This window comes from Bacillus rossius, chromosome 1, assembly GCF_032445375.1.
Source record: "Bacillus rossius redtenbacheri isolate Brsri chromosome 1, Brsri_v3, whole genome shotgun sequence".
NCBI lineage: Eukaryota > Metazoa > Arthropoda > Insecta > Phasmatodea > Bacillidae > Bacillus > Bacillus rossius.
Window position 1 is genome coordinate 16667515 of NC_086330.1, and position 15217 is coordinate 16682731.

At 34.1% G+C, this 15217-nt stretch overlaps 1 protein-coding gene across 1 annotated transcript in view; it reads right to left on the bottom strand.

The window, feature by feature from the left end:
- Window positions 1-15217, bottom strand: part of LOC134546148 (zwei Ig domain protein zig-8-like) — a 596884-nt gene that overhangs the window by 526136 nt on the left and 55531 nt on the right. The gene's annotated exons all lie outside the window — the stretch shown is intronic.

Here is a 15217-nt window from a genome sequence, read left to right on the forward strand (position 1 = left end):
CGAACCTCAGAAGCAGTCGATGTATTTCTAAGCTGCGAAACAAAAGCCACAGAACACATTTCGCCTGCCACGCTTGGTTACACAATACATAGGTAGGGACACCTGTATTTCGCGAATACATTTCGTGTCAAGTTATTTCACAAAATACTGTAGCTTTTCTCCTGTGGTTATTGGCTAAGGTCGGTGAGAGGTGTCGTCCCGCTCTTGACGGGGCCAATGAGAATGTGGTCACCGTACTGCTGCACCCTCACAATTTGCCATGACTCTTAGAAAAAACTACAGTGTTTTGTGAAATACCTTGAAATGAAATGAAATCGCAAAATACAGGTGTCCCTATACATAGGTAATATTTTTACGTTTTTCAAAGATTGGCTGTAAAAACTTACGGCCAAAATAAATTGACACATTAAAGTGGAACAACCAGTAGGAGCCTGCAACTCTGAAGATAGTGACTACATTTCCAACCGAAACGTTGGTGAACCCTTCATCATGGACACCGCTAGAATTAACAAGCCAAGCTTCTCTGGGACAAAAAAAAAGATGTTTCCTGCAACTCCATGTTTATCATAATTTAGGAAAATAATAAAATAAAAATTCTTCACGTAAAACTTTGATTTTTGAAAACTTAAGATCCTTTTACTCAACAGAAAGACTAAAAAAAAAAATACTTGGATGAGTTGTGATAGACTCTTTCTAACATCGTGAATACAAAACAAAATACTTATTTTTGAAAACTAACATAATGTGTGTTATGCAAAAATATGTTTAATCTGATTGTATTGACGATTATTTTTTTGTCTTGAAAACAAAAAAAAAAGTTTGCAAATTATGTACTTTTTCAGTTAATCACTTCTTGAATCTTTAATTTCACAATGTTTTTCTACAGACTTATATGTAGTCTTTATGGAAACGCAAACGCTTTGTTATTTAAATTACTTTTTGATGGACACAGGGATAGGTTAAAATTTCTTCCTCCCGAAATAGTGCAATTTTATGTAGCAAGGATAGGAAAGTAAAACCAAAAGAAAGTGACTTTACATTAGGATGAAATGCGAAGATTGAAATTTAATATAAACAACCAACGACGTCTTCTTAAAATATAAATTTTGTAAAATTCACTGTCCAATCTACTTAGAAATTCCGTTATTCTTCTTCTTCTTACACGAATCTTATGTAGGAACAACGGTACGTACATTAATACTATTTTTTTTATTTTTTTACATTCTGTATTTTAAAAGATTTTTTACTGCGTTACTAAACTGAAACATCTTAAGATAATAAAATATATTTTAAGATTTTTTCAACGTGGACAAGGTCTGAATTCTAATACATATCATCTTAATTTATTAACTCTTTAATCATGCGGTTCTGTGTATGGGGTTTCCGTACTAGCGTTTCATTGCCCTTTCACATTCATAAGATTTTGTTGGGAACTGTATAATCTAATTGCAGTATCCACCCTGGTTTATTTTTGCTTACACAAGCGTTTGTTCATATACATAACTGTAGTTTAATTTTCGTGCTGCCAACAAAGGGTGGAAAACATGTTAGGGTGGTAACATCTAAGGGAGGCAACATTTAAGGATGGCAACATCTAAGATTGGCAACATGTAAGGGTGGCAACATATAAGGTGAGTACCTATTAAAAATCTTTAGAACTGCAACAGTGTCTGAAATAAATCACGCCTAATGAAATTAGCGCTACCTCTAACAGCTACTAGTCTTCTCAACTAACGCGCATGAGCTTGTTTACATCACGAAAGCAAACCTCCAACAGCAACGCTCTAAGTATGTAAGTACGTAAGTTGTGTGCAATATTCTATGCATACAAAGGGGGTTTGTGAAAATCTTAACCCTCCAAGATGTTATTTTTAAGACATTCCACCTGCAGCCAAACTTTAGTTCCAATACTCCCTGGAATGTATTATACTTGAAAATTACAATATTTAATGTAAGTAAATAAAAATTAATTGAGTTAGCTTCGTAGACATTTTGGAAAATATAATATTCATTTGCGTGATAAAAATTGATGAAAACATTTGATTATGGTATTATTAGTTTTTTTACAGAAAAAAATATATCTTAATTTTAAATAGAAATTTAATTAATATAATAAACAACTGTTACTAGATCACAGTTTAATTTAAAGTTTAAATAAAACACATGAACTTATATTGTATAATGTGCCCACTCAGCTGCTTACGGGCTGTTCAATTAAGATATTAATTTCCCGCTTGTGACTCCCGAAAATGACGGTTAATTGCTAGTAGTGTAATGTTATAACCAAAGCACATAAATTATTGTGGTCGGTTCTCATTATCGCTATCTAAATACATCCTTTAGAGTGGATGGCTTAACACAGTCCGATCGATGGTTCTAAATCTTTCGGTAATGGCGACGAGCCAAATTTTCCTCTATTAGCCTGGGCGTGGCTCAGTGAAATATCTGCTCTTCTCTGCGATTACCGCTTCCGACCGCGCTGTTCGGGGAGTTCAGGGATTTCAAGGATTTCAGGGAGTTCAGGAAGTTCAGGGAGTCCACAGGCGGCGCGGGGTGTCACGGTTTCCAGGAATCAGTCATTCTAAAATTATAGCAATTTCCAGTTGTCAATAATTCTGTGATTAAAATGATATTTTAAAAAGAGTGGCGAAGTTAATCCTATTTTAATGCATTTATGGAAATTTCACAAATGTTACTGCCGAGTTTCAACACAGATGTATAAATAGTATGTATGAATATACATAAATATATAGGGGAGACCGGGGTAAGTTGGCGAACGGGGTAAGATGACGAATCGTATGTAACTAATCCAGAAACACAGATAGACGGTTGGCGCACCTGTGACCTTGTGTGTCACCATCTGCACCTACTAGGCAGGTGCAGCGGAATTTTCCAGTCAGTTTGAATGTGGCAGTTTTGAGAGGCAGTCTGTTTCGTGAGCCATTGTTGTAATATTGAAGGTACGTATGTTAAGCTATTACGAGAAAAGAGTCCATTTGTTTTAAATGTTTATATATGTAAAATGAAATGGTGACTTTTGGGAGTATTTTAGTGTATAGATTGTTGAAGAAAATTTGTTAATGTTGTTCTTGATTTTGGTAAAGCAAAAATACGGCTGCTGGGGCAAGTTGACGGGGGCAAGATGACGAATTCGTCATCTTGCCCCTGCAATCGTCAACTTGCCATAGGTAATGACAGTGTGAGCATTATTTTGTATTATATGTGTTATTTAAACCAATGATGTACAAATATGACGAACATTTAAGTAAAATAAAAATTATAATGAAATTATAAAATATTATAAAAAGTTCCTGTGTTAATAGTCGTAACAATTTTGTTTGATTTTTTTGTAGATGCCTAGGCATATTATAAGCGGAAAACGGAAAGGAGGCGTTGGAGTGACGAAGAGATAGATAGAAGAAGCAAAATGAAGAGAAGAAAAATGAAAGAAAAACTAAGAAAACTGAAAAACAAAGCTCTGATCATTCTGTAGCAAAACCATAAAGCCTAAATAGCGTTTCTTGCCCTGCATGTGAAGAAGTTTACGTGGAACCTCCAAATGAAGACTGGATTCAGTGTTCCACATGTTCTGAGTGGTGGCCTGAAAACTTTTCCAATTATGAAGTCAAGGAATTATTTCAAAGTCGTTCAAATATGTTACAATATATCTTCTTTACATCCTGCACGTTGTTTGGTATAGGATATCTATAAAACTATTGTTTACTTTGTCCATAAATATATATATTTTGGTTTCGTCATCTTACCCCAATAGGTTCGTCAACTTACCCCACTCCTGGGGCAAGATGACGAATGTGCTAACTAATTGGTTTCTTGTCAATAACTTCGGAACTACGCAAAGTAATACAACCTTTTTACATATTTAGGTAAAAATTAGTATGTACTTCGTATTGGTACCAAATTAGATATTATATATGCTTATTTATCTGTTAAAGGCCATTTCAAAGCTTAACATCGTCAACTTGCCCCGGTCTCCCTTACACAAATTTATAACCATTATATATTAGTATTATTTCGTGTTATTTTTACAATTTTATGCTTGAAAATAAAACATAAAATGGAAATGCGTCCCCATTTTTGTAATTGTACACAAAATTTAAAGGTACGACTTATTTTAAATTGTAATGTGTACGTTTGACGTGAGTTGTTATTTAAGCTGGAAGTAACCAAAAATACATCAAAATTTTGCAAACTAACTGTTTTACATAATTCCCTAGAAATATTCTATTATTTTGAAAGTTAATTAATTTTCTATACGAAACTGTATTTTAATCAAATATGCCTTATACCCAGTATAAATACATTTCTTTGCAAACTAAGAAATATGTTTGTTAAGCCTATAATTACCTAGTAGTGTTTTTCAGGGAAGAATTAAAATAGAGTGCAACAGCTAAATTTCAACTTTTTTTTATTATTTACGGCAGTTAATTTCCAATAATTTTAAGTGCAGTTTACACATTAAATAGGTGCACAGAGCAAATAACTTTTAAAACAAACCAAAACAGAAGAATATTTTGAAATTACTACAAACATACAAACACAACTCCATAATTCACCGCAATACGTCATGCAGTAGTCCTAACGAATATATATTTACGTTGTAAATAATGTAAACATTAAACTGGCCATTAGCTTAATTAAAGCAAATAATCAAACTAAAATATTCTGAAAAAAAAATATAACAAAGTGAGTGCAATAAACCAAATGTTTTTAAAAAAATCGTCCAAAATAAACAGTTTTTTTTTTTGTTTGCGTAGTGGTCTATATAATGTTTTACCGATGTCATGTACCGAAACCACGTTCTGTCACGTAACTTTGTCTCCAATTTGACATTTTTTTTTCCGCCGCAGTTTGTTTACCATGTGGTTGTCGTCGTCCGCGAACAAACATCACGTGATTCTTCGCAAGTGGACATTTTGCGGGACGGGTAAAAACGTGGGACTAATTTATTTTGAGAACTGTCAAATTTGAGCCAGACCCGGCGGACATTTCACGGCCCTGTTAGGGACACGGCCCTACACAGCGACCACTGCGTAGAAAAAACTGCAGAGGTCACCTCCCCCTCCCCCCCCCCCCCACCCCGCAATTCCTCTCCCAAACCACATATCCTGCTTCGGACTTCCCGGAAATTGAGTTCGTGAATAAATGCGCGCAGGCTTTTCATCCCCTTTAGCCGAAAAACCTGGCTGGTCACTGCACGAAGACTCGCGGGACGCACGGAGGTGCGAAGACATGGCGACGCCCCTCAGGTACCAACAAAACCAAAGGTCGTGAGAACTACGAGCGCTAGAGTCCGGCGAAGAGTCAGCTCTTTCCACGCTGTATTTTTCGTTTTTGACGTGACAACGTCTAATAAATCGATGAACGCCGGCTGCACGCACGAATAAGAATGACTCATAGTCCCGTTACGCTCATTGTCCCGTTACACTCATTGTACGCTTGCGCCGCATCTATATTTCTTCCACTCGATTGGAACAACCATCGATATGACTCTTTCGAGGCACATTAAACTTGAAACACTCCCATTCGTTTCCTACTTTTCCTATCATAGTCTTATTCTTAACAGAATAACACAGATTCGAAGAAGTTAAATAGCAAATATGTTTAAAAGTTATAGTTAAAATAATCTGTTCGTTAAAGTTATAAACGTATTTGAATTAATGAGTGCAAATAAAAGTAAATTTATCGATTAAATTGTAAATTTCATTTCACTCCTTCTTTGTATACATACAAAATAGTGATAATTCAATAAAAATGATTCAATTATATTCATAAAAGTATGCAATCATTTCATCAATGTTTTGTTATGACGTTGTCACGTTAAACTATCGTCCGTAAACCGACCTTACAGACAACAAAAAAATTTTTGTGCCGGAAATTAGGTATTTCGGCACGAAATGGAACAGAAATTTTCATGTAAACTCACATATATGTGTACATTTACATTTAAACAACTGTATCACTCGGTGTCCACGTAGTAAAGTCATGCCGAGGACTACAATCGAACCCGGGACCCTGGACATAAGACAGCGCTAAGTTAACGATCACTGGAAAAATGTACCCTAAATGAAATTTAAGAGAATTATGTGTCCCTCCTGAATAGGCGGCATATTTTTTTTACTTGGATGGTTTAACAAAATGTTTCAGGATGTGGTTACATTGTTGAATAGCAATTAAGGAAACCATGCAAAATTTGCAAAGTTGTCATTAAATGTTGCTGCACTATTTTCACACTTCCGAGTCTGGGATGTCCTTGGTTTAGGAAACCCGTACCTACTACTCTCGATACTTTCAGCTGTTAGTTAATGTTTGGTCTATTTTCACAGTTTACTGTCGTGAAATCATAGATGATCTGTCAAAGTTCTTCAAAGCCTCGTTTGAAATATTTTCGTGCATTACGGCCAATTATTTAAAAGGATGAATGAGGTAATTAATGCACTGAAGTGGATGCCTTAAATAAGCCTGCCACTTGAAAGCAGTCGCGTTCTTTCCAGCTTACACATTAAAAATAAAGTAAATAAATTGATCTTTACCTAAAATTTTTAACAAAACAAAATTTAGCTCTGTCATCAAAAATCTACGTGTATGATACATAGTTACATAGCTATAGCGTTTTTCCAGCTTACACATTAAAAAAAAAGAAAATAAATTGATCTTTACCTAAAATTTCTAACAAAACAAAATTTAACTCAATCATCGTAAATCTACGTATATAATTCATAGTAACATAGCTTTATCGTTCTTTCCAGCTTACACATTAAATATAAAGATAATAAATTGATAGAGACCTGCAAAATTCGCGGATTCATTGACCTCTCGGATAGACTCCACAGTCCTTTAAATACTAGCGGAAATGACACCTGTTCATTGGCTACTGACGCGTGAGACGTCTCAACTAGGCTGTCCGTAATTCGGCACTTTCTTGGTTAAGTGTTTCCCATTGGCTCACAGTTCCCCGGATAAAATGTGGGCCAATCGTAGAAGCCGTACGAAGGTATAGTTGTTTTGATGCTAGCCTATCGCGAAATGAATCCGCGAATTTTGCATGTCTCTATAAATTTATCTTTACCTAAAATTTCTAACAAAACAAAATTTAACTCGGTAATCATAAATCTACGTATATAATACATAGTTACAATAAAAAAAATACGTTTTACCCATTACTGGTTGTTGGGAGCACAGAAAACGCCACAATGTTGACAACTGTGACCTGCCTATGCTTGCCCAAGGCAGGATGATTCCGCAGAATCAATGTGAAAGAAATATCACAAACACCCAGTCCTGGACCCAGAGAACAGGTTGGAAATGCCCCCCCCCCCCCCATACAGCTGGAATCGATGCCAGGTCATTGGCCCTCCTGGCAAACACGCTAGCAACTGGAGCGCGTCAGCGGACTAATACATATATATAGAAATAGAAAAAAAAATTAAAAATTGCCAATTTTTAACTTGATGTAAGCTTTTGGACATACGCCATTGCTAAGCACTTTTTCTGTAGAATAAAACTAAACAATACCCAAAAGACAAAAAACACAAATTAAGCAAATTATTAATTAATTAAATTTATATCCTGTTGACAACATAAATTTTTTGCTTAATTTGTGTTTTTTGTCTTTTGGGTATTTTTTAGTTTTCTTCTACAGAAAAAGTTCTTAGCAATGGCGTATGTACAAAAGCTTACATCAAGTCATGTACTCCCATTGCACAAATCTTTCAAAGTTAATGCCAATTTTTAAACACTTTCTACACTTATAAAACAACAGTACCAATTTAAACAGAAATTAGACAATAGTTTTATCCAAACAATCAAAAATCAATAATTTGAAAGCCTTGAGGCTTAAAATCCTTTGGTAATGACATCCTAAATTCCTAATTATTTGAAAATATCTACCCATGTTCAAATAAACCGGAATGTGAGTTCGCTAAAATATTACTGTGATACCACGTCCGGTGTCAACCATTTTATAAAGAAAATAGCTAATGCCTTAATCACTTTTTGTTATTTGTTTGAAGTAGTTACACATCCAAAAAGCAACTCTCTATCTCTAAGGTTAAAAAAATAATTAGTATGCTTACAAGATAATAATTATATCTGCGAATTTCATTCAGCATAAATTATATTTGAGTTCTATTACAAAACATACGAAAACTAACAATAACAATTTTTATGTTTACCGAACCTCTAACATTAAGGGGTTAAAAAGGCGTAAGTATGTTTTCAAAGTTTAATATTTCATCTCCGAAGTAAATAAATAATATTGGGTGACTATAATAAACATACGATTAATTACCAACCACAATGTTAATATTTTGGAAAAAAAAAAAAACAACCCTTAAGTGTTGAAAAAAATTATGGTTTGAAAATCAATAATTTTATCTAAGAATGAAGTTGAAGATAATTAATATCTTGGTACTAATAATAATAAGAAAACTACCAACCTCAATCTTACCATTTTGTGAAATTTTCCCCCTTAGTGGTGAAAAAAATGAAAATATGGTTTAAAGATAATTAATTATATATCCTAAGAAATCGAGAATAACAAAACATTCAATGGACTAATAAAAACACAAAAAAACGCAGAACGCAATTTACTATTTTGTGAAATTCTAGAACTAAGGGGTGAAAAAGGGAGTGGAGATGGTTTTAAGATAAATCAATTTTACTAAAAATTTTATCACGCATAATAAAAATTTTGATATCAATAATAAACGTACGAAAACTGGCAATTGGAAAAAATTTCACATTTGGCGAAAGGAACACCTTAAGGGGTGAAAATGGGTAAGAATGGTTTTAAGATTATTTATTGTATCTCTGAAATAAATTAAGAATAGTAAATTATTTTGGGCACCAATAATAAAAATGCAAAAATACCCACCACAATTATACCAAAATTTAAACCCTAAGGTTAGGAAACGGATTAGGTGTGTTTCTAAAACAAATAATTAACACTTCATATTAAATTAGAATAATAAATTAGAAACTAAAAAAATGTGATTAGAGTCACGAATTCCTTTTTTTTTGCGTTTATGAAAATTTGTCTTAAAAAATCGTATCTCATAATGTAAGAAATAATTGAGTTAATAATGAAAATAATAATCTATAAAAATTTTATTTATCTTATTTTTAAGATCCCGCGCCTATGAACGGTAAAGGTGTAAAGTTTGGTTTGAAGAAAAAAATGCATATTTCTGAATTTATATTCTATATCTATGGGCTGTAAAATAATAATTATGGGCTAGAAATTAAACATACAGCGTTACAAATTGTATTTTTAAAGTTTTACGGATTTAATCTTTTAAGTATGTAAAAAGGGAGTAAATTATGTTTTATCATAAAAAAATTATATCTCCATATAAACATAGCTGAATGTAAGAATCGTACCATAAATAACTTAAATAATTATTAAGTAGAGTACTTTACCTTTTTTAATATTTGACTCCAAAAGTAGTAAAACGGAACCAAGTTAGGGTTTATAGTAAGTATGTTTATCACTACATAGTATAAAACAAATTCGCTTCCCGCTGTCTGTCTGTCCCTATGTATGCATTGATCTTTAAAACTACGCAAAAGATTTTGATGCGGTTTTTTTAAATAGATAAAGTTATTCAAGAGGAAGGTTTACATGTATAATACATGTATAAGATAGTAGAGAAACACTGATAATTTTAGAGTTTTCTAATGTGATGTAAATAAACACATTTTTTTGCTCTTACATTGAAAACGCTGGCTGAACCCTACGGTATAGATCAAAATAATGTACTACAGTATTTGTACACCTTAAAAAGGTCTATCTCTTAGGGATAACCCACAATAAACATTTTTATCCTTTACTTTTTACGAGAAATAATGGCTTATTTACGAAGCGATTTTAAGCAATACAGCATTAATCCTTATCCAATTAAGTACCTTAAATACATTTTGCATTTAAAATAGATCAATATGGCCCTTGACAGCAAGTAATTTAAATGAATATTTTCGAAGATATTACAGATTTAAAATGCAGGGACATAGCGGTTGTGGTGGTACTGGCCGGGGGGCCGATATATAAACATTCTGTAGTATATTTAGTATCAGCATTGCACCCGTGCGAAGCCAGGGTGGGTCGCTAGTATCTAAGAAAATTAAGATGAATGTAAGAAACTAAGCAAGAAAAACGTATAAAAATATGATTTAATATCATGTTTTATAATTTAAAACTTTTCCATATTCGACCGCAAAAGGGGTGAAAAATTGGTTAATTTTTTTACATATAAACGTCGTATCTTTGAAGCTAATAAAGCAGGCTGAAAGTTATACGGTATGATTTATCAACATGTAAAATCTACCAACTATTTTAACAATTTGTTGAAGTCCTACTTTTTAAAAGCTGAAAATTGTTAGTACAGTTTTAACTTAAAAATATATCTTCTCGTCGAATTAAACTTAATTTAAGGTTTTAGAAATAATAAATAAACATATCTTAAGCTACCTGATAATATTCAACGTTGTCCGGAAATTGTAACAGGAGTTAATATTATTTAAAAGTTAAAAGTTATGAAATTCATAAATTAAGTTTTGGCAACGTAATTTTAAACTTAATATAAATGTTTGTTTTTTATATTTATTTTGGAAGTTAAGTTTCCGGTAAAAAGGAAAATACGGGATCAGTTTGTTTTTGTTCGGCTAACGGATCTTACCATATTTACTTAGTACCAAATTTTTACATATGTAGGCAGAAGTGTGGGAAAGAGGACAGGAGTAAAAATTTTGGAATATTATTTAAATAATATTAAATGAACTAAGAATCAAATGATGCGTTGGATAATAAATGTAATATCTTTAGTATTAATTTCAAATAAATATGTATTTGATCAAATGTCCTTTACTAATGGGAGGTATTAGTAATAAGGTGAAATAATTTAATTTTTCTAAGCATAACTTTAAAAATGGTAAATGGAAGTGTTAGTGGAAATTATGGCAAACATATAGTTAAAATGAAATATGAATGTATTTGACAGATTTTAAAATTTTCTATCTCATGAATTGAAAAGGATCTAAGAGTGATTAAAATATATACTTCAACACTCTTAAACAGATGTTTGAAAATCAGATATACTTTATTTGCACTAAAAATTTACAATATTTACGCATAAGTATACACTGAAATAAATATAATCCTTCAACGGTAATTTCATGAAGTAAATCTTTTGTGCACCTAACAAACTTATTGTGTATATTTCTTCAGTAAACATGTTTGGAATTTATAAAGTGATTTTCTTTAATGGTAAGATTTTAGCAATACTTTGAAATCGCGCGAGAAAAGCTGTGTGTTTTAATGTAGAAGGTATATAAAAAAATAATTTCGAATGCAAAATTTGAAAGCAATCAGAGAAGAACTTTCAGAGATTTAAGATTTTAAAAGAACGAACATCTGCATTTTTATTTTAATGGATGGATGCATTAATGATTGCTAGCTATGAAAATAATCCCAGAAGTTTTCATGCATGTAGACGACGTGGCGGATGTTTCCCTGTTTCTCCCGTGCAACTGGCTCGCTAGCCCCGCGGTGTTTGTGCGCGCGGTCGCGTTTCGGCGGTTAATTAACGTCGCGCACTATAGCGGCCACGTCGGCGCCGGTAATTGGTTGACTGCCTTCGCGTACGCACCCAGCTGCCGCCCCGCAGGCTTTTACATGGCGTGCGTGACGTGGCATGTTGGCCACGCCCCTGGCTGGGACCACACACAGCCAGAAGTCACGCTTGGATATTTCACAAAAAAAAATTAGCCAGTCATGAGGACTGTAAACAGAAGTGAAAACTTAAAACTTTGTTTTTAGACGTGTAGTATGACATCATTTCTACGTCAAATGTGCGTAAGAAAATTAGTTCGGTATTATATCAGTACGATGTCAGCATGATATCATTTATCCTTACATCATTTTTTAGTCACAACAGATGTCAGTGGTACGTAAAAATTACGTAAAAATTCATTACCTAGCTATGACTTACCAGTGATGTCAGACCTAGGTCATGTATTCACGTGGTCAAATTAACTTCACTTACTGCTACTACAGCATGTCGGTGATGCGAACTCACAAGATTTTACCCATCCAAAAAAAAAGAGTCCAACGCGCACATGATACAGACGAGTATATACAATGTATTAGTGTATATATGCGTGTACATGTACACAGGCCGCTGCGATTCGCCAGTCTGGCGCAACACGTCACTAACATGTCGGTGACGCGAACCCTTAAGTTTTGCCCCTACCAAAAATCGCGCAAAGCGGCTAAAGAAGTTTTCTTTTCAAAATTATGTTGCGGATTCAGACGTTTTTTTTACAAAAGTATTTTAATACGTGTTTTAAAAGGTTTCAGGTTAGTTTTGTTTTAATGTATCTATTTGAATGTATCTTTTAGTTTGAAATATACTTAAAACATAGCGCCGAGTTTAAATTGCTTTAGAGCGCCAAAAAATAAAGTGAAATATCTTAAATGTTATTTCTGTCACAACACAATTTTTCTGGCTAGTAAATTAAAGTTAATTTATGTTCTGTTTGCAGCTTGTTGTGAATATTCAATATTACAAAATATATTTCAGGATAGTTTGTAAGGTTTAATTTGGCACAGCAATAAGTTAAGTACATCCCCGATATCTGCAAATATTGATATTTACGTATGAATCTTGCCACAAGCGTGTCCGCCATCTTTACAACTTCGGCTTGTCAGTATAGCAGTTTCTATGCGCATTGGACTTTCACCCTGTTAAGTTTCCTTGTGTGTTATTAATTCATATATGCTTTGTTAAAAAGGAAGTTATTGTTTTCTTTCTTTCTTTGACTTTGTAGCACAGGTAAATGCTGAGCGGTGTCGTAACAACCTATCAGATTCAAGAATACACTATAGAAGCCTACGGGGTGAATTATTTACTCTGTGGGTTACGTATATTTAAAAGCGTATAGTTTTCATTTGAAAGGTATAATAACAAAGTATATGTATTGGTAGTGATTTATTAAGTATCGATTATTTCCCTTTTTTGTGAGTGTCCTTCAAAAAATTTGTCATATTCACAAAATATAATTTGAAGATAAACTTAGAAAGTTTCATAAATTGTTTTCTAAACTACGGAAAAACTTATTGTGAGCTAATGTTCATAATTTGTAGACAAAGTTTTATAAATGGTCATAAATAACGCTTATTTCCCCCATCGTGGAAACAATTCTAAGGTTGACGGTGGACTTTATTAAAGAATGAATATCAGTGTCTGAATATAACTACGTACAGGAGAGGAAAAACAATACTTCACATGAAATCCATATATAATGAGGGAAAGTGTTATCCTGGGCCGTTAAATAAATACCGAATGATAAGCAAATCAGGCGAGACGTCTCACAGCTCAGCAGCTAATGGAAAAGTGCATTTTGCCCAAGTAGGCAGAACAATGTGGATTATAATATAAATATAATAATTGCTGACTCAATACATTCTAGAGTTAGTTGATTGACCTCTAGGATTAACTCCACAATCATTTGCATACTTCGGAAAAATTTCACATGTTCATTGGCTGCTGACTTATGAGATGTCCAACAGGGTAGACTGAAATTGGTTACTTCTATATTTCAGGGTATCTTACTGGCTGATAATACTTTAGATAAACTGTGCCCCAGTAGTAGAACAGCTCACATGTGTTTTATCTTATCTTATCATGATATAAATATGTGAATTTTTTTCCGTTTGGTAATAAGAAATCTGCCAAATGCCCGTTATATCCGGTACCAGAATACTATATGTACACATCTTTTACATAAAAAATTTGGTGTCTATTGTCCGCTGGCTGCTTCCAAGTAATTTAATAATTCAGTCAGATTTCATATAATTGTATTACGTGAATTTTGATGATGATGATAATGATGATGTAATTTGGTTTCATGCCCTTAAAGGGGGTGTCAAAACTACCTTTCGTATAATTAGAACAGTTAAAGTGTATAATGGCATGCATTATATACTCTTGCAGACTATCCCCGAAAAATTATGTTTTTTTTTCATTTGGCGAGTGATAGTGGACGACGAGTGACGGTTTCGTGTGCGAAGAGTGGAGCATCGGGACGGGCGAGTGAGTAGTGGAAAGGGGAGGGGGGGAGCGGTGTGCTTGGGCCGAGGTGCTTGGCAAGAACCAACAGCAGAGAGAGCCACTGTCAAGGTCGAGCTCCGGTGGGGAAAGTAAAATAGTGGACTCATTGAAATGTGATTATTTTGTGGACAGTCATCAATTATATTTTAATAAATAATCTCCAGCTAATTAACTTGGGCTATACTTTTAGGACCTGTTCTCTCCACTACTATTAATTTATTTTGTTCGAGTGTTAAATTTTTTGATTTCGCCAGAAAGGTTAATACTGTAACACTACAAGAAATGTTTTCTTTGTCCTGCATTGGTTGTCATGCAATAGACTACTCACGTTATTATTCGTTTGAGTGACAAAAAAAACTTCATTTCAAAACGTTCTGTCCGAAAAGAAGAAGTCTTCTCGCTGCAAGTGGAATGCATGTGCGAGACGTGACGTGATTATCGGGTTTTTCCCAGCGGATGCACCGACCAACCGAGGGGGGAAGGGACGATGCCTCAGTATTTTTTAAAAGGCGGGTTTTTTTTGGAAAGGGGGGGGGGGGTAGAGGTTTGGAGGTCATGTACCAGCTGGCTGCCCCTCTGGAGTGTCCTCTTTTATCCCGCCTTGATTGATGTCCTCGGGGCTCAGCCATGCGGTCACAGCCCGACACTATCGCCGGAACTTCTCCGTCAACTTTTTTTGCGCGCGTGACGCGCCGTTTTTAAAATAAACAGCGTGCGGTTTGGTGGTGCATGCCGCGTAATTTTTTTTCCCCCTCTTCTCATGTCTTTGCTGGCTGGCGAGAAGTATTTTGTTTCGCAGTCACCGAGGTCCTTCATGTCGTGTATTTTTAAATGGAGATTTTTTTTCTAAAGGCATCCACCCAGATGCGCGGCTAGTAAAAAACAAACAGGATTGCTATGTCAAGCTAACCACTCTTACTCCTAATTCTTAATTTTTCTTAACTTTAATCTCGATGAGGTGTATGAAATAATTAAACCGAATCATCTGTACGCAAAAAAAATATATATAAAAAATACGTGAAGGAATCTTTCAGTATTCGCCAGTGATGTGTAAACATCTAACTAACTTTGATAACGAGCAAATACGTGTG